This window comes from Balaenoptera acutorostrata, chromosome 3 (assembly GCF_949987535.1).
Source record: "Balaenoptera acutorostrata chromosome 3, mBalAcu1.1, whole genome shotgun sequence".
Classification (NCBI taxonomy): domain Eukaryota; kingdom Metazoa; phylum Chordata; class Mammalia; order Artiodactyla; family Balaenopteridae; genus Balaenoptera; species Balaenoptera acutorostrata.
This window is the reverse complement of record NC_080066.1, coordinates 155044882-155071775: the sequence shown is the minus strand read 5'-3', so window position 1 is coordinate 155071775 and position 26894 is coordinate 155044882. Positions and strand designations below refer to the sequence as shown.

Here is a 26894-nt window from a genome sequence, read left to right as displayed (position 1 = left end):
CTCCGAGGCTCGGCGAAGATCAGGCCACCACCACCCCGCCGCCTCGGGACCCAGCAGCTGCCGGCGGGGTCCACTGCCGGCCCGCCGCCCACCCGGCTCGACTCTGGCCCGCGCCGCGCATGCGCTCCGTCCCCCCCTTAAAGGGCCAGTGTGTTCCCTCCGGGGCCTCCGTCTCCCGCAGCCATTCCTCTGACCCCAGTTACCCCTTGGATGCCGGTGGGCTTGCGCTGCCCTCTCACCCCTCTCTCAGGACGCCGCGAAGCCGGTGCAGAGCTGCGGGCGAAGTTCGCAACGTGCCAAACCGAGAGCAAACTCCACGGAGATTCCTGGCTCGGAAGGCCCGCGGTCGGGAATTTCCTGAGGGACAGCCTGCCTGAATTTCCCTCAGGGTGTAGAAACCAGACTATGGTTTGAAAATACAGGGTTCTAGATCGTGTGGGACATGCAACAGATCACTGCCTTCTATGGGCCTCGGTTTCCCCATCTGTCAGCCGAGGTCTTCACACTGGGTGAGCACAGAGATCTCCCTGCGCGCGTGTTTCTTAAAGGAGGCTATCAAGGGGTCAGGGTTACTACCACTTGAAAATGAAAGGGTTAAAAGTCACCCTCTTCCACCCCATGACCTGCACCAGTGATAGCGGGGTGTGCTGGCTTCGCCCCTGTGGGCCTCCCTGGACCCGGCTCTGGGCGCCGGGCGCACACGGCAGAGGGATGCTCCGCCCGAGTCTTAGGACCATGACCCACGCGAGGCGATGGCTGGGGAGGGTCAGCCGGCCCAGAAAAAGGCGAAAGTACGGCTCACTATTGTTTGCGGGGCCCAGGACTGCGGAGACCCAAGACACCCTCCCCCTCCCCCTTTCACAGAGTGGTGGTGTGGAAAATCCTCGAACTGGGAGCAAAAGCAAGGAACTTGACTAAAATGAGGCAGCCGGGGTACGTGCTTTAAGACTCCTCCCCTCCCCCCAGCAGCAGTTAGTGTGAAAAAGTAAATGCAGATCCCTGGGCCCCGGCAGGCAGATTCAGATTCCTCAGGTCTGTGACTGCTGCGTTTCTCACCTCTCCTGGGCTGGGACTGAGAAGACCTTGGAGAATCCGGAGGTCCTCAGTGGTTCAACATCTGTTCCTTAAAGTTGCCCCTGGTGTCTGAATCCTAGGTCCCCTAGCTCCAGTAGCAAACTCTTGCTGCCTCCACTGTCAGAAACCAAGGGTGATCAATGATGGGAAGGGTCAGTGGATGTCAAGAAAGTTAAGAGGGAATCCTTTTAAGATGACTGAGGCAAGAAGGCTCCAAGCATGTAAATACCACTAGGGACCAATAACTGCAACCTACTGATTGTTTAGATGGGGAAACCCAGTCTCAGAGAGTCATTTCCTCACGTTAACACAGCTAATAATTTGACCTGAATTCCTACTTCTTCAGACACTTAGCTTTCGCCATGCATTTTGCCTGCTTGTGTTAGCTAAATGGCTGTAATGGTTTTAAAATATGTTTGCAAGTTCTTTACTACTTCTCTCAAAAGATGGAGTCTAATCCCCTTCCTTTTTAATGTGGGCTGGACTTAGTGGCTGGCTTCTAATGAATAGAAGGTGGTGGAAGCAATGGGATGTACCTCTCAAGCCTAGGTCATAAAAAGGAGACATTCCTCCTGTCTCTTTCTTACTCTCTCAGGACACCCACCCTTGGAACGCAGCCACCATGTTGTGAGGAAGCCCAAGCCACATGGGAGAGGTGACATGAAGTGGTCTGGCCGATATCTCCAGCTAGGCTCTCAGGCAACAGCTGGCCTCAATCACCAGCTAGGTGGTGAACTGAGACAATTCCGGCCCCCAGCCTTTGAGTCTTTCAGCCAACGTTCCAGATATGGAGCAGAGACAAGCCAACCCCACTGTGCCCTGTCTGAATCTCTCTCCCACAGAAATTGGGAGATAAGAAGTGATCGTTGTTGTTTTTAAGCCGGTAGGTTCTGAGATACTTTGTTACACAGCATTAGATAATGAATACTGTGGGTTTCCTGAAATGATAAATAATAAAATAGATTTGGGGTATTCATTCAAACAGTAAGTACTTATTGAGCACCTTTTATGTGCCTGACCCTGTACTAGGCACTGGGGATACAGTGGTGAATAAGAAGGACATGGTCTTTGCTCTAGTAGGGCTATGGTCTACTAGTAGAGGAGATGTTTAAACATGTTTCGAGTAAAGTGCTTTGCCAGACGCTTAGTACAGGAAGGTACGGGAGTGCTTACCCCGGGCAACTTTCTGGTCAGGTGGGTTGTCGGGGAAAGAAGAAATGAGTTGGCCACAAGGCCAGCATGGTCTTGGCTAGAGAGTTTTCTGGGGGGTGTTCTTAGAAGTGGGAAGGGATAGGTGTCAGTCCAGGTGGGAGAGGCATGCAAATAAGCTAGAAAATGGAGAAACTGGAAAGGGAGGTGTCTAATTCAATCTCATTTTAACTGAAAGCCCAGAAAGGACAAGTGTCTTGCCTGGTGTCACACAGCTTGTGAACTGGGCCTAGATACTGTGTCCTGCATCAAATCCTGTCATGATTCCCCCACACCAATACCCAGAGAGCAAAACCTTGGGTAACTCCTTATTTGGCTCAAAGCTCTGATGGACATGATCTGTCTTCACAAAAACGCTGGAAGAGGTTAGGAGGAGTTAATTCCCATTTTACAGATGAAGAGATGATGCACAGGGAAGCTAGGCAACTTAAGTACTTAGTTCAGAAGCTGGCACCTCAGAGCTTCTAGGTACCAGGGACTTTGATGATGACAAGGATGATGATGATAATGATGCCTAGCCCGTTTCATATATCACTGTTGTGATCATCACACTCTGGACTAATGTTCTGGAAACTAATACACGGATGCCTAGCTCACATCATATATCATTGTTGTGATCGTCAAACTCTGGACTGATGTTCTGGAAACCGATACACAGTGTCTTAATGCCACTACTAACATAGGTATTTATCTACTCCAACTCATTTTCTATTCTTGTGACACTGAAGCTAGAGTAAAATTTCTGGAGAGGTTGATGTAGCTTGTGTCCTGGGCTCACCCCTTGGCTGGAGAAGGGCAGGGCAACTTCATTAGCTGTCCCCAAAAGACTGCAGGTGGTGGTGGCAGGGGGCTGCCCTAAATGAAAATGGGGTGCTGTTGGTAAAAGAGGGACGTGGAAGTACACAGCTATAGATGTGTTCATTAAAGGTACATACTCTTTGTTTGCACTGTCCAATATGGTAGCCAGAAGTCATGTGGCTATTTAAATTTAATCAGCATTAAATAAAATTTAAAATTCAGTTCCTCAGTCACACTAGCCACATACCGTTTATGGCTACTGTACTGAGCAGCACAGATTATAGAACATTTCCATCATTGCTGAAATTTCTTTTTTTTTTTTAATTTTTATTTATTTATTTATTTATTTATTAGTTTTGGCTGTGTTGGGTCTTCGTTTTCTGTGCGAGGGCTTTCTCTAGCTGCGGCGAGTGGGGGCCGCTCTTCATCGCAGTGTGCGGGCCTCTCACTGTCGCGGCCTCTCTTGTTGCGGAGCACAGGCTCCAGATGCGCAGGCTCAGTAGTTGTGGCTCACGGATCTAGTTGCTCCACGGCATGTGGGATCTTCCCAGACCAGGGCTCGAACCCGTGTCCCTTGCATTGGCAGGCAGATTCTCAACCACTGCGCCACCAGGGAAGCCCTGAAATTTCTATTAGACAGTACTGCTCTAGGATTCTTACTTGGAATTCAACTCTTTTTCTTTTCTTCTTTTTTTTGTGAATATGGAAATAGCAAAAAAGGTGAGTCAGAATCTTCATCCATTTATTCAGTAAACATATACTAAATGTCTACTCTGAATCATACATTACTGTACGCACCAGGATGCCTGGGAGGGATCACGGAGATCTCTCGGTCCAGTGCATCTCACATGAGAATCATCCAGGGAGCTCTTTAAAGTACTGATACCTCACCCTACCTGGCAGAGATTCTGGTGAAATTGCTTTGGGATGGGGCTTGCACACCCATAGGTTGGAACAGCTCCCTGGCTGATACTAACGTGTAGCTGGGCTTGAGAACCATTGCAATCTGGTCAGACCAGGGAAGTGAGCTGCTTGAGATAACCTGAAAACCTGAATCAGCATGGGTCTGACCTCCATTCCGGGCTTCTTACAACAGAATCAAAGTTCATGCATTTGGCATCTGTCTGAATTGAATGAACAGTTCTTAGAGAAGAACAAGTCTGCTCTTCCTTAGTCCGAAGGGAATCCGATTCACTTCCAATAAAGTGCCAATAGAACTCTGGTTTTAAAATGCTTCTTTTACAAATTGTTTGAGTGTTTTGTGCCTGGAACTGTATTACTCAGCCAAGTTGGTGAAACCCCTATAAAAATAGCACCCTTTCCCGAGCACCTAGTGTAGGTCAGTTCATTTAATCCCCAGGACACTCTTGTAAGGTAGGTTTTGCTAATATCAGTTTATAGATCTGCAAACTAAGATGCAAAAAGACTGAAGATTATAAATTGTCCTACTTGGCACAGCTGGGATTCCAACTCCGGAGTTGGTGTTCTTTCCCCTTCCCCACCCTGAGCCTACCCCATAGCCAAGAGTGCAGGGCAGCTGGCAGACAGTTGTGTACTGCTCTGGATCCGCATAGGAAAGAAAGCTTTGTGCAGGTGAGATGCAGTCCTTTGTGTGTCAGGGGAAGCCCCTGAGCTAATGTGACCCAGACACTGTACTCAGAGAGGGTACTGGGGCCTGGAGGGAAGAAGATTCAGGAATAGGACAGGAGAGGGGATTTGGAGTGGAGTTCTCATTTTTGTTGATGGTTGTGCCTAGATTCCTTTTATCAAGGGATTTGGAGAAAGCAGCTAAGAGCAATGTTGTGCCTGGAGCAGTTAGCTCGTAGACACCTAGCAATTATGGTGCATGCTTGGTGTAAGTGTTATCTATTCTTGGCCTGGATTCTTGGAGGCTGGCAGAGTGTCTGTGTCACTGTGTATCTTTGCAATCTGAGTCCCTGCCTGATACTTCCTGGGCAGCCTGGCCTGGCCTCGGGGCTGGGGGTGGGGTGCTGAGGAGGGGCAGGACTATTGTGTCCATTCCAAAGAACTCTAACAGAGGGGGAGATAGGGTTCCCCTGCCATTCGCTGGGGGCCACCTGGTAAAGCAATAGGAGATCCAGGGCTTGGAGAGCAGCAAGGGCTGGACTCGGAATGGATCAGCGTTTGTCTGTGTGGCATTCAGCAGGTCTATGTGGGAGCGAAGCCACGACTGGCCATAGAAAGGGCATAGGATATCATAGCCGGAAGGGCCCTTCTTGTCCAGGTTTCATTTCATAGCTGGGAAACTGAGGCTCAGAGAGGTGACAGGACTTGCTTAAAATGACACAGCATGTTATTGGCAGGGATCACACTTGCATTCACGTCTCCCTCCTGGTACAACAGGCCTTCCCTGATGTCTTCTCTAGCAGGGGAGAAGCTGGTAGTAGATGAACCCTTGAAAGCTTTTCAGTGGAAAGGGATAGAGATGGTCTTCTCACATTTGCTTCACGCTGTGGCCGAGCTGTGTGTGTCAGTGGTTGGGTGTGGGCAGGGTGTGTATTTAGGAAGGCTCTGTTCAATCTGGAGGACTGGGTGATGGCCCCTCTCATTTTCCAAGCAAATCATACTCATCCAGACTTGCATCCCTCCTTTGTTAGGAAATTGGCATTTCCTTTGACTTTTTTCTCCAGGTACTGAGGCAGGTATTTGGCTACTGGCAGGTTATCGAGTTGGTCAGCTGGGAATGGCTGGACTGTGGTAGTTGCTCCCAAGCAGTGGCCAAGGCTCTGGCTGTCGCTGAAAGAATCAAAGGCCAAGCTCAGCCTCCCTGCTCACTGGAAGGACCTAGGACTTGGTGACAGGGAGGAACAGATCCTGTTCTGAGATAAGGGTGCATCCTGAGGACTGAATTAAAACCATTTACAAGTGGCAGGACTATAGGTCCATGAGGTGGGCTAGGTTTATTTCTTGAGCCTTGGCTTCCGGGCAAGACTTCACTTTAGTTCAACAATTTCTGAGCACCTATTATGTGCATGGCATAGCCTAAGATGCTGTAGGCAATGTAAAGATATGCAAGACATCACTGTGGCCCTCTGGGTTGTATTTAGGAAGATGTGACCCTATAACTTACTGAGTACTTACCATGTGCCAGGTGCTCTACACAGAGTATTTTATATAATCTCTTGACCATAACCTTGCAAATTAGGATTCTAAGTTCCATTTTCAGATGAAGAAATGGCCTCAGTGGGCTTCCCTGGTGGTACAGTGGTTAAGAATCTGCCTGCCAATGCAGGGGACATGGGTTCGAGCCCTGGTCTGGGAAGATCCCACATGCCGCGGAGCAACTAAGCCCGTGAGGCACAACTACTGAGCCTGCGCGTCTAGAGCCTGTGCTCCGCAACAAGAGAGGCCATGATAGTAAGAGGCCCGCGCACCGCGATGAAGAGTAGCCCCCGCTTGCCACAACTAGAGAAAGCCCGCGCACAGAAATGAAAACCCAACACAGCCAAAAATAAATAAATAAATAAATCTATTAAAAAAAAAAAAAAAAAAAGAAATGGCCTCAGATAAGCTAAATGACTGTTTCTGGGTCCTAGCCAGTGGGTGGCTGAGCCAGGTTTCAGAGCCTCTGCCCTTTCTGCTGTTCCAGGAGGCCACCAGCTAACCACCACACCTGGCAGAGTCAGGCCAGTGCCCCAGCACAGGCTCAAACGAGGTGTCTGAAGAGCATAGAGGAGGGAGAGATTCGCTCTAGTATGGGCAACCATGTTTGGTTTTAGGCACTGCTGGCGCTTGGGGCCACACCATTCTTTATTGTGAAGAGTGTCCTGTGCACTGTAGGATGTTTAGCAACATCCAAGGCCTCTACCCGCTAGAAGCTAGTAGCAAGTTCCCACTGGTGACAATCACTCCCAGTTGGGAACCACTGGTTTTAGGTAAGCAGTGGCCTTCCACCTGGACCTAGGAGGATCTTGTTAAGACAAGTATTTTGGCAATGAAGAAAGGAGGAAAAAAATCATTTAATTAATGTTTTCCTGCTTGACAAAGAGCATCCACTCAGATTTTCCTCTTCCCACTGGCCCTGTGGCTCACTCTTGTCGCATACAAAGCAAAGGACAGTCACAAGATGTTGCCACGGGACCTCAGTGCAGGCTGGGGGCTTCTCATTGATGGAGCGGGTCCTCTATAACCAGCTCCTTCCTGGCCTCAGTTAGTTCAGCCTGCACTTAATGCTTGTTTTTCTTCCTATGGCCCCTACTCCCCTTCCAAGGGGCTTTTAGGGAATCTATTTCATCATCAACCACCCCACCACCAAGTACAAACACCCACACTTATCTGAGGAGTGGCTCTGTGTTAAGGGCTTTATAATCATCAGTTCATTTAGTCCTCACAGCACCCCTAGAGGAAGGTGTTTTTATTATTCGCATTCTACCAGGGGAACAGAGGCTAGAAGAGGGGAAAAAACGTGTCCAAGTTCACACCTCTGCTAAGTGGCAGAATTGGGGCTGTGGTAGTGAGGAGTGGCTAGAATGCCCTTCCCACCCCATCAGTTGTGCAGAGGAAGGGGATCCTCCCCCCAGTGAAGGGCAATTATTGGGCTTGTATGGCATTCGGCTGTCAGGGAGGGCTGCCTGTGGACAGGGCAGAGCGCCCGGTCAGGCTGCAAGACAAATGGGTGGCATATGTGCTCCAGATCAGCACACAACGGGCTTGTTAGTTTGCATCTGTCAGCAATGAAATAACACTCTACTATTATTGCAGGAGGCAGAGAATAAATAAACACAACATTTGGGGCTGGGTTCTGAGGTAGTTTTTTCCTTCATGCTCATCCCTTCTCTTTGGGGTAGTGGTCCCAGCTTTGGGACCATTAGTTCTGAACCTTGAGGGTTTTAGTCCCACAGAGTCAGACCAGCAGGTGCCAATGGGCCCTAAACGAATCGTCTCAAGGAATCTTGAATTTTATGTTCTGTCCAGCTCACAAAGGACCGTTGTTCCATCTCTTGGTGCTGCAAGGAGACAGGGAGTGAGTGACGGGACAGCTGAGGCATCCCTGGAGATGAAAGAGAAGGATGGCCTGGCCTGTTCTCATCTGTCACAGGCAGAGCTATGTTAGAGACCACGTAGACTGTCAAGTTCCAAGGTTTCAGCTGAGTCAGGACTAAGGTAGCATCTTGGTAGCGTTTGATGGAAGTGCTAAAGCAGTGCTTCTCACACTTGAGTGTGCATTAGAACCTGAGGGCTCCTAACAGCACAAATGGCTGGCCCCCACCCCCAGAGTTTCTGATTCAGCAGGTCTGGGTGAGGTCTGAGAATCTGCATCTAGTTCCCAGGTGATGTTGCGGTGGTCCAGGACTTCACTTTGAGAATCACTATGCTAAAGCATACTTTTCAAAAAGGTACAAATAGCTCTCATACATATGTAAAATGAATTTGTGTTAAAGATTTATTTATTTAATTAATGAGAGAACTAGGAAGCTGTTAAAACCAGTTAAGGGGAAAATTTGAACAGACCTATATAATCAGTAATACTGAAACGAATTTGCCAATGGACGTAAATCTAGTTAATATTCCATAGGGCAGTGAACTGGAATGAGGTTATTTTTTTCTAAAAACTACTGGAAAAATTAATTTGCATTTCTATGGCCAAGAAACATTTGCATTACTCTCAGTTTTTCTAGGACTAAACGTCTGTCCTTACAGGGTTGTAAAATAGCCAAGGCCATAGAAAGACAACCGTAAGTGTGCACTCCTGTGGAATTAGACAATCTCCAGAGAGCCCCTCGATCATTTGGAGGGCTTGTAGAAACATAGCTTGCTGGGGGCCACCCCCAGAGTTTCTGCCAGGGTTGAGGAGGGGTTTGAAGCTCTGACTTCTTAAAAAGACTTTCAGCCAGTCTTCCTGTTCTTTGCCCCACCTTCATCCTCACTGCTAGAGGTGTCTGGTGCCTAATGTTTGGGGCAAGCTACGTTCCTTCTTTCCCTATGCAGCACTATTTTAGTATTTAACTTTCTCTGCTAGCTAAGCCATTTGCTAATTGGCCGTTTACTTTCCAGCTTCCAAAGTTTTGTTGCTATCATTTCCTCTCCTGTTGCTGTGTCATCATGTGTTTATGATCCCCCCCTTTAAAAATCCACATCCCTTTTTGTCCTTTTTGTAGAGTTTCAGAAGGAAGTGGCACACGCTACATCCATTATCTTGCCTCATGAGCCCCATCACAGCACTCTGAGACATGTCGTGGCCTGATTATCATTGTGCCTGTTTTATAACTGAGGAAACACACACAGAATTGACTTGACCAAGAATCTACTTTTTCAGACCACGTTCCATATTCCAGGCTTTTTCCACAAGAAAGATAGTTCTAGCATGTTCTGGCGTTCCAAAGCACTTTCACCGCGTTTCTTTTATTGGCGTCTCATCACAGTCCAATGAGGCAGGCAAGGAAGTTGTTAGAGTCTCCTTTTTATGGCTGTGAAGATTGAGATTGGAAAGGGTTAGGGACTTGCCCAAGGTCATATAGCTTAATGTGCTTTGAGCCCACTATTTACAAGTTCAAGTTCAGGGCCCTTTCTCCTGCTGACTCTGGAACAGCTGTAGAGGCATCTTCAGGTGATAAAACATCCAATTACTCCACATCCATTTATTGAGTGCCTGCTGTGCACCTGAAACCACACTAGGTGCTGGGCATATAATGCAACAAGATGACTGGGAGTAGCGGATGCCAACGGTGCCACCCACATCCCCAGAGCCCATCTCAGAGGTGACCTGCAGACAGCTCCTGTACATGCTCGTGGCCTCCTGCCTCTCTCTGCCCGAGATGCCAGGGAGTTAAGATCCTAGGGGTGACCCTCGACTAATCAAGGGTGGGAGTTGGTGGATAAACCCCTGAGCTTCCTTGTCCTGCAGAGGGATACTTTTGAGGCACATTTTATATCATCTCTATGAGGGACACCCAGGACTGAGCCTCAGTTGCCCACAGCTTTACCCCCCTCATTAACAAACTACGGCTTTCCTCCTTTCCTGTCACTTCCCCATTTGCTCACCTATACTTCCTGGGATCACTCCCTCAATAAGCAACCTGCTCTCAAATCCTTATCTTAGTGTCTGCTTTGGGGGGAACCCAAACTAAGACCCCGGGCTTCTAAAATCCTTTCGATTTGCAACTGATGGTCCTGTTCCCTGCCCCTCTCCTCCTTGTCTGGGGACATGGTCACCTCTCCCCGCAGTGGTATAAGCTGCACGAAGGAAAGAACTTTTGTTGTGCTGTTCACTGCTGTATCTCGGGTGCTTAAAATACTGCCTGGCATATGGCGCATGCTCAAAAAGTATTTGTTGATTCAATGAATAATGATTATTGCTACACTGATGAAGGGAGAGAGGAGTCCGAGAAACTGGAATGGAATGATTTGGGGGTAAATAACAGCAAAGTCTGTCTCCTTTTTGTATTTTATAAGTACTCTTAATATCCTGAAGATTTCATTCTTGGCCACTGTCTCCTCCGACTGGTGGAAGGAGGAAGGAGGTGAGAACCCGAGCTGTGTCTGTGGCAGGCAGCGCTTGGCAGGAGGGGGAGGGTGCCTGTGAGGCTGGGCTCAGAGAAGCGGCTGTGAGTCACTAGTTCAGACTCAGAGGCAGCTGAAAGTGAGAGCATCAGCATTGCCAGGGACTGTTCCCAGGAAGAAGCTAGATCTGCCCTTCGTTGGTTCTGCACAGGAGAATTCCTGTGAAGATGGGCGGGGGGGCAGAGAAGCTGAAGCAGGACCTCAGCTCCCACTGAGGGCTGGTCTATGCTAATTTTCAGCAACAGTGTCAGGAACTCATAGATTGAATAAGATCTTGTATCAAGTCCCTGAGTTTTGAATGAAGGATGTGCTTTTTGAGCTCTTTTCCCCCCTGAGGCCATCTGATGGCTGTTGGGTAAAATTCAGACTCAGACTGAGCAGTTGGTTTTTTTTCTAAGAGTTTATTCCAGGCCAGTAATTCTCTTCTTTGGCCTCTGATGTCACTTTTTGGCAGTTCCTGGTTCTAGAGCCTTAGCATCTTGGTTAATCCATAGCTACTGGGAAAGATGCCTTACGGGTGTGTCGACTGGCTTTCCAAAATGATGTGCTTAGCAGTGTTGGTGAGAAAGAATATCTTGGATTTGTATAAAGTTTTACATCTTGCAAAGTACTTTCCCCAGACATTACTTCCTTTAATTAGCATCTCTAATATTTGCCCATTACAATCACCTAAAACACCGCCTATCTAGGAATAGATCTAACAAAACATATGCAAGACCTCATCACTGGAAACAGCATATCATTATTGAAAGAAATTACAGAAAACCTAAATAAATGGAGGGCTAGACCATGTTCATAGATTGGAAGACTTAATACTGCAAAGAGGTCAGTTCTTTCCAAATTCATCTTTAGAGTCAATGCAATCCCAATCGATATGCTAGCAGGTTTTACATTGTGGAAATGGACACGCTGATTCTAAAATTCATATGGAAATTCAAATGGCCAAGAAGAGTAAAGATAATCTTGAAGAAGAAAAAGCAAGCTGGAAGATGTATGCCAGCAGGATCAAGAGGTATTATAAATCTATAGTACTTAGGACAGTGTGGTATTCCTGCCTCTACTCCATTTTGTTTTAAGATGTCCTTGTTTGTACGGTTCTGAAAGCTGTGATGGGGAGTGTGGGAAGCATAGAAGTCCCAGTGGGCATCTCTGCTTTCTTTCATTTGTCTAAACCAGGCTGCAGTAAGCCTTTCTGTAGGGTTTATGCTACACAACAACCATCACTCATGACTCAGGGCCACTACTGGAGATTCAGGCAATCCATTCTCCACCCAGGAGCAAAGCACCCCTTTGCTTAAAACTCTGTGATGGTTTCCCATTGGAGTAAGGACAGTCTCAGTTTCTTAACTGGACTTAAAATAACCCTTCACATTCTGGCCCCTGACTGCCTTTCCAGCTTGACTTTCGTCCATACTCACCAACCCTTTCGGACGCCTTCAGTTCCTTAGCTACTCACAGACTGCAGTCCTAGGTTCTGGCCATTAGCACTCCTTCTGCCTGATGCATTCTTCTTCCTCCTGATCCTCCCCCCGCCCTGTTTGGCCCACTCCTACTTACCTTCCGTGTTTGGGTTTAAACACTGATTCTTAGGGGAGCGTGGATCCTTGCCTCCTTAGACTGGGTACAGTCTCCTTGTCACACACACAATGCAGCCATTGCTTCTCCCTCTTCAAAGCCCTCTGCACCCTTGTTCAGTGTCTCTCCTTCCAGCAACATAAGAACAGGGACAGTGTCTGTCTTGTTCACCACCATGTCTCCTGCTCCTAGAACAGTGCCTGGCACTGAGGAGATGCTTAATCAATATATATCAAACACAGAAATAAATACATGAATGTATAAATTAAAAAATCCATACTTGAAAGGCTGACTTTGTAAAATCGAACCTCTTAAGTCTTGACAAACTTCACAGTTGGGCAAACATCACCGGTTTATGACACGTTAGTGCCACGAGTGAAACTCTAAAAGTGCTGGTTAGTTCCTTTCCAGAGTTACCAAAGCCTGCCCTCTTTGTCTATATGCTTGTCAGAGCGGGTCAGAGAGTGTGGCTAGAACATGGCTAACCATCTCCACCCCTGGAGAAATAAAGCCAGTGTGCATTGGTGGTGTCATCTTTGTGGGTGAAGGACAGGGCGTGGACCCGTTCTCTTTGGTAAGCAGGAGAGTGACGTTTTCTGAAAACCAGAGGTTTTGTCTTGTTGGTTGGTTATAGCAGGAAGCCGTCCTGCTGGGCTAGACCAGCAGTGCCGTGGATGCCAGGCTGTGTCCAATGGGGATGCTTTAAAGTCCCTGGAAGGTATTGTCTCCAGAGGCTGCATTTACTGTTTTGTGTGTTGGCATTGCGTAAAACAGGCCATTTATTTATGTTTACCAATTTCTTTGTTTGCATAGCTTTTCATTATGATGAAAGAATAAGTCTTCAGTATGGAAAATTTAGAAAATGCAGTCAGACAAAAAGAAGGAAATAAAAATCAAGTAATTCCATGTCTCATAGCCCTAGGAAGCATAAAGCCTAGGGCCCACGAATGTTTTAATTTTAATTTCTCTTAAAATAAGAAGAAAAAAAAGAACATAGTAATAATGAACATATAACAATGAATCTAGCCTGGCTTGTATTCATCTTTATGCCAATGCCATCATAAAATATAATTTTCAACTTTTTTGTGTGTGTGTAGAAGAAGAGGTCCATGAAGGCAAAAGTTCCTAAGGCCCACGAAAGTCATAATGTGATGCTGGTAGAAATAGTCACTTTTAATATTTTGTTGTATAACCTCCTGGTACACCTGTATCCTATTCACACAACACACGTGTTTACACAGATGTATATTTATATCGGTTTTACAAAAATTTTTAAAAATGCATTTGCTCAGATTTTTATATATATATATTTAATAACAATATATTGTTGTTAAACATGCCTTTCCATGTTATCAAATGTTCTTCTAAAGTATTTTTCTTCAATTCTTTATTTTTAATTATAAAAATAACATTTACAACATCCTTCATATGCCTGCATAGTATTCCAGTGAGTGGAAACTATTTTTGCTGTTTCCAGGGTTTTGCTATTATAAATGACAGTAAGATAATCATTCTTTCAGCAAAATCATTGTATTCATCCATGATTATTTCCTTGGAGTAAATTCCTACATGTATCATTTTTTAATATAAATTTATTTATTTATTTATATTTGGCTGCTTTGGGTCTTTGTTGCTGCCTACAGGCTTTCTTTAGTTGCGGCGAGCGGGGGCTACTCTTCATTGCAGTGCGCGGGCTTCTCATTGTGGTGGCTTCTCCTGTTACGGAGCACGGGCTCTAGGCACGCAGGCTTCAGTAGTTGTGGCACGTGGGCTCAGTAGTTGTGGCTCGCGGGCTCTAGAGTGCAGGCTCAGGTGTTGTGGCGCATGGGCTTAGTTGCTCTGCGGCATGTGGGATCTTCCTGGACCAGGGCTTGAACCCATGTCCCTTGCCTTGGCAGGTGGATTCTTAACCACTGCGCCACCAGGGAAGCCCCTCTACATGTATCATTTTGAAACTTCATACATTATATGTAATTTAACGATGGGTAAGTATGAGTGCAACATGGACCATTTATGATAACACCTGTAAGACACCCCAGGACTTTATCTTACCGTTAGTGACCCTGTAGCAGCCTCTTCTTGCTTTAGGATGGACATGTCTGACTGTGTGATCACGGGGAGCCTGGAGAACCACCATGTCCTCAGGTCCCATCTCAGTGTATGATGTATTTTTCAGATGAACAAATGTATAGTTGAATGTATGTATAGATGTATAAATGAATGTATAGTTGGTGTGAATGTCAGCTCACAAACTCAGATGTTCGAGAATATTAAACTTCTTTGTATTAAGTCATCTTGGGTTTATCCCACGTGTTGAACTGGTGGGAAATTAAGTTTCAGTGATTACTGGGTCTTCCCCACAGTGCCCCACCTTCTCCAGGTTACACGAAGACCTTGAAACCTTAAGCTCTAAAGCCTCATCTGAAATACTCTGCTTGTCCTGAGTCCCAGTGGCTACTCTGGGACCCCTATGTCTCTGTTGCATGTTCCTTTAGGCCCCTGCTGTGTCTATGCCACATTTGGGGCAAGGGACTCTTGAGAAGACTTGAAGGCTTGGTGTCTGGGGCTCAGCACCCCTAGGTGCACCAGATAGCCATCTATCCCTTCAGATCTTGCTGGAAAGCAATGCATGGCTCCCCAGTGCAGGCTGGAAGATTCTCTCCTGCTACTCTTACTCCACTCTGAGGACACACCTCTTCACTACATTTCCTTAGCTCTTGTCTCTCCCCTCCCAACCCCCACCTCCCAAAAATGTAAAGGACTCATTGATTTGAAGCTTCCTTGCTTTCTGCTCTGCAAAATCCAGAAGGTAAGCCATTCCAAAGGGCCTGGCTACTGGCTCGAAATCAGAGGAAGGATGAATATAGCGGAGAGCAAACCCAAGCTATAATCTGTTGTAGACGGAATCATGAGATGTTACTGTTAACAGCGATACCTTAAAAAAGAGATTCCTCTTTATAGTAACGGAACTGCCTTTGGGACGTGCTCAGTAGTGCTGCCTCTCAGCGCTGGAGAAGGGAGAAGTGGAACTCTGGGGTCATTGAAGTCACTTCTGCATTTTGGTAACAAGTACAAATTCCACAGATGCATAGTTAAGCAAGAAAGGTATTTTTCCGTGTTCAGTTTTTTTTTTTTTTGATTTCCCCTCGCTCCCGTTTTGGGATTGATATTCTCCTATGCAAAGCAGATCAACATACCTCTATTCTTGCAGATTTCCTTTGGCTTTGAGTTATGCCAGGGTGAGACAGTTGGAAACGGTATGATTTTGAGAGGAAGCTGGCTTTTCCGAAGGCTTCGGTTTTGGGTGAGCCTTAACTGCACCTGCATTTCTTGCAGTTTCTTACAAAGAAACTTCCTTTTGAGAGTCAAAATGTTTCAACTAAAGTTATTTTCAGCCAGAGGGAACTGTTTGAGAGCTCAGCCTTTGTTAGCCCAAAGAACATTGTTTCATACATAGTGATTGAAATAGTAATTTCCTTTGGGAAGCCTTTGCCATTGAAACAAACTTTGATTTTGGAAGCAAATATTTTGCCTTTAAAGATGGCATCCAAGAGTTACAACTTCTTCTAATAGCTCCCCAGCCATTTATTGTAGTGCCGTGATAGTAAGATTCTTTGAGTTTGAACAAGGAAACTTGCTTGGCTGATGTTAAGAGGAGGTGTAGTTCAGTGGTGGGGAGCAGACCCTTCACAGCCAGGCTGCCTGAGTCTGCAGTCCTCACTGTGCCACTTGCAAGCTGGAATCTTGCGCAAGTTATGTAATTGTTCTGAAACTCAGTTTCTGCATCTATAAAATGGGGGGTGATGGCAGTATTGGGTTGGCCAAAAGGTTAGTTTGGGATTTTCCATAACATCTTAGGGAAAAATCCAAATGAACCTTTTGGCCAACCCAATATTTACTTCCCAAGATTGTTATAATTACTAAAGAATTAATGTAATAAAAAGCCCTTAGAGAAATCCAATAAGGGCCATAGCTTAGTATTGTATCCATGTTAATTTCTTGGTTTTGATCATTGTACTGTGATTACATAGGGTACTGTCATTGAAGCAAGCTGAGCAAAGGGTACACAGGAATCCTATAGTATTTCTATGTGAATCTAAAATTATTTCAGAATAAGAAGTTAAGAAAAAAGCACTTAAGGAACTATATTTGATTGTGTGATTCTTTGAATAAGGTTTGTCTTTGACATGAGGCAGTCAGCTCTCTGAAGTTAAGCTATATGACTGCTCCTCCCCCAGCACCTAGCACAGTGCCTGGCACATAGCAGGCCTTCAATAAATATTTATTGACTGACTGAATAAAGAAGTTGAGATGCTGAAGGCCCTGGCCAGTAAGCAACAAAAGAGAGACAAACCACTTCCTGTATCTGGGGGGTGGGAGGAAAGAGGAGGCAAGAGGGCCATGTACTGATTTTTAGTAGAGCCTTCAACACACACACACACACCCCAAATTGGGAAAGTAGTTTGAATATGTGGGAGGGGGAAATTTCCCCCTTACCCCTCTTGCGTTCTTTGGGCTGGTCATATAATTAAATTGACACAAGACAGATTAACAGGAGAAAAAAACAATTTAATTTGTATGCATGGAGGTCTCATAGAAATAGGACACTTGAAGCCACCGAAGCAGGCTTTTTCTATATCACTTTTCGACAAGGAAATAATTTTTTGTGTGAAGATTTAACAAAGGGCCTTGTGCTTGGGATAGCAGACTAATGAAGAAGTAACAAAGTTTGTTTATACAGTTTTCTCAGCCTTGAATTCCCTAACTCTGGTGATGAGGATACTTTCTACCCTCCTGGTGTAGGGAGGTTACTTTTACATGGGAGATTTATTTCCTACTTTCAAGGGGAAAGAGGGGGTGTCATTGTGGTTTTTTATATCATTTTTCCCACTGGCTGTTTCTTAAGTAACTTTAACTCAAAATAAGCAATGTGGCATATCTTGGAGCAGCCTGTTATGAGTCCCAGCAAGTCCAGTGCCTGGGTCAGTGGTATGCAGGGCAATGGCAATATGAACGGGACAGCCAGATTATTCCGAAAGTCAAGTAATACAGCTGAAGCATCCCAGAGGCGAGTGACCACAATAACGTGGGATGGATGAATATTATCTAAATCTTGCGTGGCTTGGTTTGGTAAATAAACGTAGATCATTGTAGGGGAGGCATAACTTTATCTCTACCCTTTTAGGGTCTCTGCTAGTCCTGAGAATTAAATTGACATAAGACAGAATAAGAGGAGACAAGCATATAGATTTTTGCATGTACATGGGAGCCACCAGAGGAAAAGGAAGAGCCAAAAAAGCTGATAGGCCCAAGTGCTCATATACTAGGTTGAACAAAGAGTAGCAATTGTGGAAAAGTTTACTAAAATATATGGGGATACTAAAAGGAGATAAGAGTAATCCTAACAAGGTCTGTTTGTATGGATTTCTCTCTGCTTCGACTCCCCATCTCTGGTGATGATAATATTTATTTCCTCCTGGTATAGGGAGTGTTACCAAGTCCAAACTCATACTGCTTGCTGCAAGACAGGCCAATAAATTGAGAGATGAGTTGGTGGGGCGAGGAATAGTGACTTTATTCAGAAAGCCAGCAGACTGAGAAGATGGTGGACTAGTGTCCCAACAGCTTATCTTACCCAAATTAGAATTCAGACTTCTTTTACACTAAAAGGGGCAGGAGTGTGGCTGATTGTTGCAAACTTCTTGGTGCTGAATCCTTCGTTCTTGCAGCTGTCTATGTAGGTCTGGTCACAATGTTCCTATAAACCTCCAATAAGACAAATATTATTCTCTGTTCTGCAACTTTTTATCTCTCTGTGAATGGAAAAGTGTTATACCTTTAAAGGTCAGAGCCTTGAGAATGGGCTATCCTGTGTATTTCCGGCTATAGGCAACATTCTTTTACAAAAGTTGGAGAGCCAGCATGACTAAGCATAGGCAACAAGAGCACAAAGGTTAGAGCTAAAAGAATAGATCCAATATGGAGGCAGGTTTATTCTTCTCTGTTACAGGAGGGCATCTTTCACACGGGAGTATTAACTCCTGCCTTCAGGGAAAAAAGGGAGGTCAGAATGACATTCTTGCATCTGCTGTTCTTTAGCTCAAAATAGCCCTTATGCCAAGGTGGCATATTTTGAGGTGACACATTCTGCCACCTTTCACCATCTTTTTCTGCACTCAAATGTTAAATGCAATCACAATTATTTTAACACTGTCTAAGGAGTGATGGAATGCTACCTATTTTGCTAGAATATACTGGGAAACAGGGAAAGAAGGTCAACCTCCAGAATTAAGTTGTGCCGCTGGCAGCATCAGAGTCACACCAAGTGAGCAATAAGCCTATCAGAATATCACAGAGTTTCAACTAATAACACTATTTATGATTTGAAAGTATTTTAGAAATCGAGAGAGCCTTTGATGTATTTGTGCCTCTAAGAAATACAAAGGGTTTTGGTGTGAATTAGGTTTCTATTTTATAGACGGAATGTTAAATCAGACTTTTCAAACAATTCCTAGGCAAAAGCCTGGAAAAGAGCCTGAAAGCATTTCCTAGAAGTTATTCACAGTGCCTGAATTACATACTCTGTCTATACCATGTACAATACAAAAAGTTTTGTTTAGAGTTATTTTCCATAATGCCAAATAGTTACAACTCAGTGTTTTGCTTCAGTATACATCCTATCATTGGGGAGGGTGAGATATGTGATGAATATTCTACAGCTCTTAGAACTGGACAGAACCATTTCAGAAACTGTCTATGAAACCATATACAATCCCATGTCCCTGTCTTTTGAAGTAAAAGGCTTTAGTCTCCCAGGCCTCTCATGAGTCTCAAAAGGGTGACTCAAGAGTTAATAATTAGGAAATGTGAAGATGTAGAAACAAAGAATAGCTCCTGGGCTGGGAAACTGGTATTTAGACTATAAATCTGCCACACAGCAGAATCACTGAACTCCCAGTTCCCTGAAGGATATAGATACAGGCCTGACACACACTCCTAAGTTGTTTGTACAGGAAGCCGACCCCTACCATATGAAAATTGCTGACTGCAAGCACATAGACCCTAGACCAGCTGAAGCCAGAAGGTTGATGATACTTGGAACCACATTGATGCCAACCAGTCAGAGAATTGTTCATGAGCTGATCCCGCACCCTGCAACCCCTCCCTCACACTGCCTTTAAAATCCCTTCCCTGAAAGCCATTGGGGAGTTCTGGTCTTTTGAGCATGAGCTGCCCGTTCTCCTTATTTGGAGCCCTGCAATAAATACTCTACTTTTCTTTACCATCACCTGGTGTCAGTAGATTGGCTTTACTGCATATGGGTGAGCGAACCCAAGGTTGGGTCCTTAGTGCCCCCAAGTAGGGACCTGGTTCTTTAAAGCCATGAACTGTGTCTGGGACTGTGGATCATCTTTGTTATTCTAAACCTCCCTCCTCATATACCATATTGTTCTGCAAATTGTTAGTAGATTTTGTAAAGCTCTCCATGGTGGTCTATTAGTATATAGAGACTTACTAATCAGTTGCATTTCTAAACATTCTGAGTGGACTTATTATAAAATAAATATGTGTTTATTGCAATGAATGCAAAAGGTACAGAAAGGCATAAAGAAAATAAAACTCAATCATAATTGCACTATATAACAATAAGCACTGTTGACAGCTTCACATTTAACCTAGACTCAGAGATACTTTTCTGCACAAGAGTGGATTTATTTAATGCACAGTTAATAACCTGTTTTTTTTTTTTTACCCAGTTTTTGTCTAGAGAATGCCTATAATTAAGTATAGATCAACATCATCATCTTTAATGATATTATGTATGGGCTGTAATTTCAACCCCTATTGTTGAACATTTAGGGTATGTCCACATTTTCTCTATTATATGTTAAAGTTCAGTGGATATCTTTGAATATACTTTTGGGGGAAAAATTCCTGGGAGTGGAATTGCTGTGACTTCAGTTTAAAACTTGATTATATTCTAAATTGTTTAATTTTTAAGGACATTGTACACGTGTACATATGTCTAGTTTCCCCACCTTGACCGTAAACTTCTAGAATAGAAGGAAGAGACTGATGCTTGGATGTCTCTGTGTCCTTTACAAATCCTAGCACAGTGCTGGGGGTTGGCAATGCTTTTGGCTGCAAGTTATAGAACACCAGCATAAGAGTAGCTTAAATCAAAAAGCTGCTTAGTTATCTCACATAATTAGAAGTCTGGGCATAGACAGTTAGGGGTTGGTGCAGCAGCTCAGCAATGTCACCAAGGACCCAGGCTCCTTTTTCCCTCCATCTTCAGCACGCTCCAAGGACACTACATCCTTGGGCTTGCATCTCACCGTGGGGGATGCTTGCCTCAGCACCGGGCGTGTTATCTTCCCACCCCCTCATTCAGAGAGGAAAATATTTCCTAAAAGCCACTCAGGAGAATTTCCTTTCTCCCTTTTTGCCCAGAACTGGGTTGCAAGGCTCCTTCTAGCTACCGAGGAGGCTGGGAAAGTGAGTCTTTGGTGTTTTCAACTCCTCCTATGAGAGGAGGGAGTCAGGGAAAGGCTGTTGTGTGGGTCACCAACACATGGGGGCACTTTGCCAGGGCTCAAATCTTCCCTGAGTTGGTATCCCAGAGTATGTCTTTTCTCCCCTCCTCTTAGTCTCTCATGAAGAACTAATTCATGTGGTGTCACAATAGCTGTGGGACCCTCTGGGATAAAGAGGCTGTGACTGACAAAGACTCTCTCCTTGACCAAACTTGAGTCAGGCTCCTCTGAGCCCACTTCACAACTATGCCTCGACCTCAGCCTGTCCTTGCTGGGCCTGCAGATCCCAGCTGCAGTAGCAAGAATCCTGCTAAGTCAGTTTAGAGAGAATACCGCCACCCTTGAGAGCTGATCACCCTGGCTACCTTGAGCAAGAATCCTGTTCAATTGGTTTAGCAAGAATTCCTGATGTCTCCTGATCAGCACCCGATGTCTCCTCTTAGTAATTCTCCATCCACTGATACCCCCACCCCCTCCCGGCTCCTCAGCTATAAATCCCCACTTGTTCTTGTTGTGTTGGGAGTTGAGCCCAATCTCTCTTCCCTATTGCAATAGTCTTGACATCTACTATGATAGTCCTAAATAAAATATTCCTTCCCATTTAACAGGTGTCAGAATAATTTTTTCTTCAACAGTTATGGTGCCCTGACTGCTTCCTTCCTGAGCGTTTGGAGGGGCTTTCCTTGTTCTTGTGGGCGTCCTCCAGGGGAAACTCAGGCCCCATAGAGGCTTCAGGCTGTGAGAGGTGGCACCACAGCCTCTCAGGGATTGAGGGAGACTTGGATCACTTCCGGTTTTAAAGGCTCCCTGTAAATTAAAAAACAAAGAGCAGAACCCTAACAGCATTATAAAATTTGTGATTTATTTTAAATGTTTGCCTTCAACAGATTAGTCCATTAAATACAAAGAAAAGATTGCAGTGAAACTGGACAGGATGATCGTTGTGTTGGTAAGCAATACTGACTCATGGCGCCCTGCGTCTGGGGTGACCAGGATGAAGACAAGCTTCAGGCTGAAGGTTGAGCAGCATCTTCTTAAGACGCAGGTCTGTGCTTCTCAGTATTTCATTTGGAGGCCTTTGCAAATCTAAATTTGAGCTACTGCATGAATGAGAGACCCCGGAAACAGCCCTCCCGAGCCCCCTGTGATAGGACCCTGGGCAAGAGTTGACCAAAAGGGCCCAAGGCCTCAGGTGCCACAGTTTCACAATTAGTTACTCATTTTGTTTCCTCCTGTCTGATTTTCCCTTCCCCACCAATGCCTGCCTTCCTCCTGTCCTAAGCCCTCCATTCTCTTATGATCCCTTCTTCCCCTCCCCTTCTTTCCTTCCTTCCTTCCCCCTTTTGAAAGTTGGGTCCTCTTGGGCATTGGAAAGGACTGGAATCTGGGATCTGGCTGGAGGCCAGCAGGGGAGAGGGGAGCACCTGTGGGGTCACACCAGGGTCCCATCCGCTGCTGCGTGGGAAGAGAGGAAGTGAGGCTGTGTGCGCTTCCTTGCGCCTGCAGGCAGACCTGCCCCCCCCATCCCCTCTGGTCCCAATTCCTGGCTGTGGTTAACAGTCAGCAAACGCTGACATGATAAAAGCATCAACAGTGTCCACCATCCCAGCATCGTTTTGCCTAGGATTTCTCTTTGTTGAGGAGTTCCTTACAGCCTCAACTCAGGAAGAATTTTTTCTTTCTCCTATGACCAGAGTGTGTTGGAGGGTGGGTGGCCCCCATTTCGGGAGTGGCCACCCCCAGTGCTGGTTGGGAGTTTGATTAGTCTGGGCGGAGAGTGAGGAATCACTGTCCTCTTGACCCAGATCTGGGGAGAAATCCTCGAGCCTCCTTGGCTCTGAGTGCCCGTCCCTCTGTCCGCGGCACCAACTCCCCCTCCCCCCATTTTTTTTTTTTTTATTTCAGAGTCTTAATGGAGCCAAGACCCTAATGGTGCCAGGTCATCCAGTCCTGGTATTGGTTCCCCAGGTCACTCCTGAGCTGTCCCTCAGTCTTGTTTGCATGGCCTTGGGGAGGGTGGGGCTCTTCACCGCTTTGTGTTGCAGAGACTCGGAGCCCTCCTTGGGGCCCTGTCCACACAGGCACTCCCTCCTGCGGCTCTGCTGTGGGCATCCCCGGGGCTTTGCCCCAGACCGGGGCACAGCCACCCATTTCTTCTCCCCTCTGACACCAGCTCAGGGAAAGCCTTTCCTGGACTTTTCAGTCGTTACCTATAGGCTTCTCTGTTCTTCCCAAGTGTTTAGACTTCGGGGATTGGAAGCTGAATGTTCTCATAGGCAGTTCTCAGCTTCCTCCCCTCTCACTACTTTCTTGAGAAAAAGAACATGGAGTCCAACATTTGCCTAAAAGGGACAGAGGGCAATGGTGGCAGATATCTCAAAAATGTGACCCCACTTCTGAGCATTCATCAGATGGCACAGTGCCCAGCCTTCAGGAAATAGTGGTTGAAAAACGAACGAGTGAGAGAATAAATGAATGCAGGGCACCTGGCCTGGAGCTGCAGGGTCAAATTCATATCCCAGCCCCGAGCTGACCTATTTCTGTGGGTCCCAGTGACCTCATCCATAAAGGAAGGAAGGAAGGGATTAGATTATCCCCTGGATTCCTTCCAGCCCCCTAAACTCTAGATTTTGTATCCACATAGGGAAAAAAAATGCCATCATCCCACTGAACTTGACCGGGGCAGAAACCCTCCTGAGTGATTTAGGCTCACGTACACAATTGCCTCCACATATTTTTTCCCTTCTCTCAAATGCCATCTCCCCAAAATCACCGAAACAAACTGTTGATAGGGAAAGGCTGAGTTTATTGCTCACGGTGATGGGGAGAACCACAGCCATAGAGGGAGGGCCAGGTTGTAGGATTTACTGAGACTTTGAAGGCTGGCTTTAGGTGGCTCTTTCAATGTGGAGGTTACACATTTGATCAGGATTGGTAAGAATTGTGATATAACATTAGAAAATTTTCAAAATATGGTAATTTTCAAATAAAGCTAAAAATCATGACACTCATACAAATATAAATGAACACATGTTAAAGTCTTTATTTAGCTTGTTATTAATGAGAGCTGGTGAGATGTTACAACCAGTTCAAATGAGAAGTTAAAGAAGCATAACTGTATATGGAGTAAAGGAATTTTGAAATACATTTACAAATAGATGAAAACTGGCTTTTCCCTTGGGGGATTGGGAGGGAAGTCAATTGCATTTCCATAGGACAGAATTTATTTGTATGTCTATAAACAAGAATCATTTGCATTGCTATCACTTATCTACAATTTACAGAGTTGTAAAATAGCTCAAAGACAGTGAAAGAGTCCCTGTAGCAACACATTCAGGTAACCTGGAAGTGCATGCTCTAAATGATGCATAGTTTTCCACTGAAGCACATTTTTTTCCCTACACAATATTTGTAAAGCACTTAATATTTGCAAGGAGTGATTGAATACATTGGAACTGATAGTCTATCTGGGGATTTAAGGCACAAAGACTTGAGCTGTTTCCCTTCATCATTCTGATTTGTGACGTATTGACTATAGTTCCTCCAAGTGACATAGGATACTTACAAATTGAGTTCCATCATAAAGGTTTCCTCAGGGGAAAAACAAAAGGTTCCACTGCTTTAAAAAAGTTTGAAAACACGGATCCTTGTCCAACGGCTGCATTTTTGTAGAAGACAAAATTAAGGCTCGAAGGGGGAAGTGACCTGCTCTAGGGCACATAGCTTGTTAATTCACCTCTGGCTGGAAGATGGGGTTTGAGGGCCAAGAAGCGTTCCTTTCGGCATTATTAGGTGACACAAAGAACTCTCCTGGAAGGAAGGACTTAGGAAGCAGGCTGCAACAGATGGTTTTCATCTCCTGTGCTCTGGGAAATCTGCTCCCATCCCTCTAATTGGATGTTGGGAGCTTCAAACTTGCCATCTATGTTATATCATTGCTTAGAATCCCTAATTATACCTTGGAATTTGGCTTAAGTGCAGCTTAGAGGATGTTCATTAATAGTGCTGACAGGGACACTCAGCATTTATAAAATTCTCTACAGTAATCTAAGTCCCAACATTGTTCAGGTGCGTTAAGGAAGCATGTTCGCTCCCAGCTGAAAGATGACTTAAATTCAGAGGATGGAGACTGGCTGACCGTGACTTCTTCTTCTAATGTCCCAGTTTGAATTCAAAGCTTTACAGTCCTTGCTTTCATCAGCCCAAGGAAGCTCCTTGCTGAATTACATCCAGGGCTTAATTCACCAAAGTTGGAGGGATCTGTCCTTGGCATTTCATAACCAGTCTCAGTTTCCTATCTCTTGGCCATCGTGTTGTCAAAAACCTCATATTCCTGTTTGCATGACCAGTTTATAGAGAAGCTTTGTTTCCACAGACAGACTGTGTTCCATCTGGCCCTGCCACCAAGAGCCTTGTGATTCCAGATGGAAAAGTCCCCATCCCTCCCCCTGTTTCCAAAGCGGCCCCTACCCTGATTGTTTTATCTACAGCCAGCAACACAAACCCTCCACAAACAGTGTCTGTAGGGGTGGAAAGAGCCACTAAGGAGGGAAACAGCTCATTCCTTCCTCCATCCTTAAACCCTGTGCTGAGTGAATGGAAAAAGTCACACGTCTGCCTGGATTGGTTGAAAAGAAGGGCTTTAGGGCAAAGAAGTGGGGTAGGGCTTGCTTTTATCAAAGAAGATGTTAGGAAAAGGGCTGTTTGTAAGAATAGCAGTAACGCCAAGGAAAATGATAACTTTCCATCGTGGCTGTAGCTATTCAACCATGTAAACTTTTTTTTTTTTTTCTTCAGAAGACATCCTTAAGGAACCCTAAGTATTTAGCTGGAATCTGGTGCTGGTGGCCAATTCTCTCCATGTGTGTGCTTGGGAGAATAAAAGGAAACGAACTGGTTTTCTTTCAACACTGTCCTCACTCACCTGCCACCTGAGAAAGAAAGAGGGAGAGAGGAACAAGAGGGGAGAAGGAGAAGCTTTCTGAATTTGAGGAGCAAAATTTCAGCCACCCAGAGACTGTCTAGAGGGGTGTCCGCTTCTCCTGCCCTTTCCTTCTCTCCCCTCACCACCTCCCCGGAGGCATCTGGGACCTCACTCTGACCACTTACTTCCTCCCCTCTCTGCTACAAGGGAGTCCAGATGTTTAGTAATCTGTTGACCATGTTGAAGTTTATCTGAGCCCCGTGCTCCCAGAGAGCTGGGGAGCTGGGACAGTGGAGAAACTGCAAAGGACAACCCTGCCTTCACATATTCAGCTTATTCCCATCCCACTCTTCAGATGAGCCCACTACAGATGAGATCCATTCCATCCTTCAGATGAGACCTGTTGTCTACTCTCCTCCCCGCTCTCTTGCCTCCGTAAAACCCCTCCTGCCTTTTCTCGGAGATATTCTGCATTAATGAATGACCTCCCTCTTGCTAGAGCCTGAATAAGATCATCTCTTTAATTATCCAGTGTATTTCTTTCACACTGTGCTGCCCATCCTGGGAGTTTGAAATAGAGCCATAAGCACATTTGGAGTTAAGAAGGGGAATAACCCCAGCTGGTCTTGGGAAAGATGTGAACAGCACCCAGTTAATGGACTGGAGGTAAGGGTTTCTTGAAGCATGCATCCTCCTAATGGCCGTGTTTTTCACTTCAAAACCTCAGAAGCAGTTGGCTTAAGAGGGAGTTTACAGTATGCCTATGAAGCAAAACATAAATTCACACTGTGAGTGTGTGTGGGGTGGCAGCGCAGGAGAGGAGGGGTGCTAGAGACCCTCTCGGTGAGGGGCAGATGCAGTTTTGTTCCCTTCACAAGGACTCCCGTTTGCTTGCTGACCCGCTGAACGCCAGACCACTTCCCATTCAGTACTGGTTCTCTTCAAGTGTTGCTACGGCCAGGGCAGCTGTGTGTTTGTACAGATTTGCCATTCGTCAGAGGTTGTTCCCAGAGGCCTGTGAGACGAGGACTTTTGTTGGGGGTCTGCTGGAGGAAGTTGGCTTTTCAAAATCAGGAACCTTTTTGGCTTGTTAAATGGAAAGAGGCGATGGCCTCTTTGGCCCTAGTGTGAGAGACCTGGGGAAGCCAGGTCTTAAAATGCTCACTTAAAAATGCTGTTTTAAAAAATATACAGTGAAATGCTAATAGCCAGTAGTTTAATTGAAGAAAAACAGCACCTATAGTCTCAACATTCAA

At 45.5% G+C, this 26894-nt stretch overlaps 1 long non-coding RNA gene across 1 annotated transcript; it reads left to right on the top strand.

Annotated features, from left to right (window-relative positions):
• Positions 1-158: 158 nt before the first annotated feature.
• On the top strand, positions 159-21721 carry LOC130707690 (uncharacterized). Its single transcript, XR_009007706.1, has 3 exons — positions 159-509; positions 1670-1957; positions 21602-21721. It is a non-coding gene; the product is annotated as an uncharacterized LOC130707690 (long non-coding RNA).
• Positions 21722-26894: the final 5173 nt, after the last annotated feature.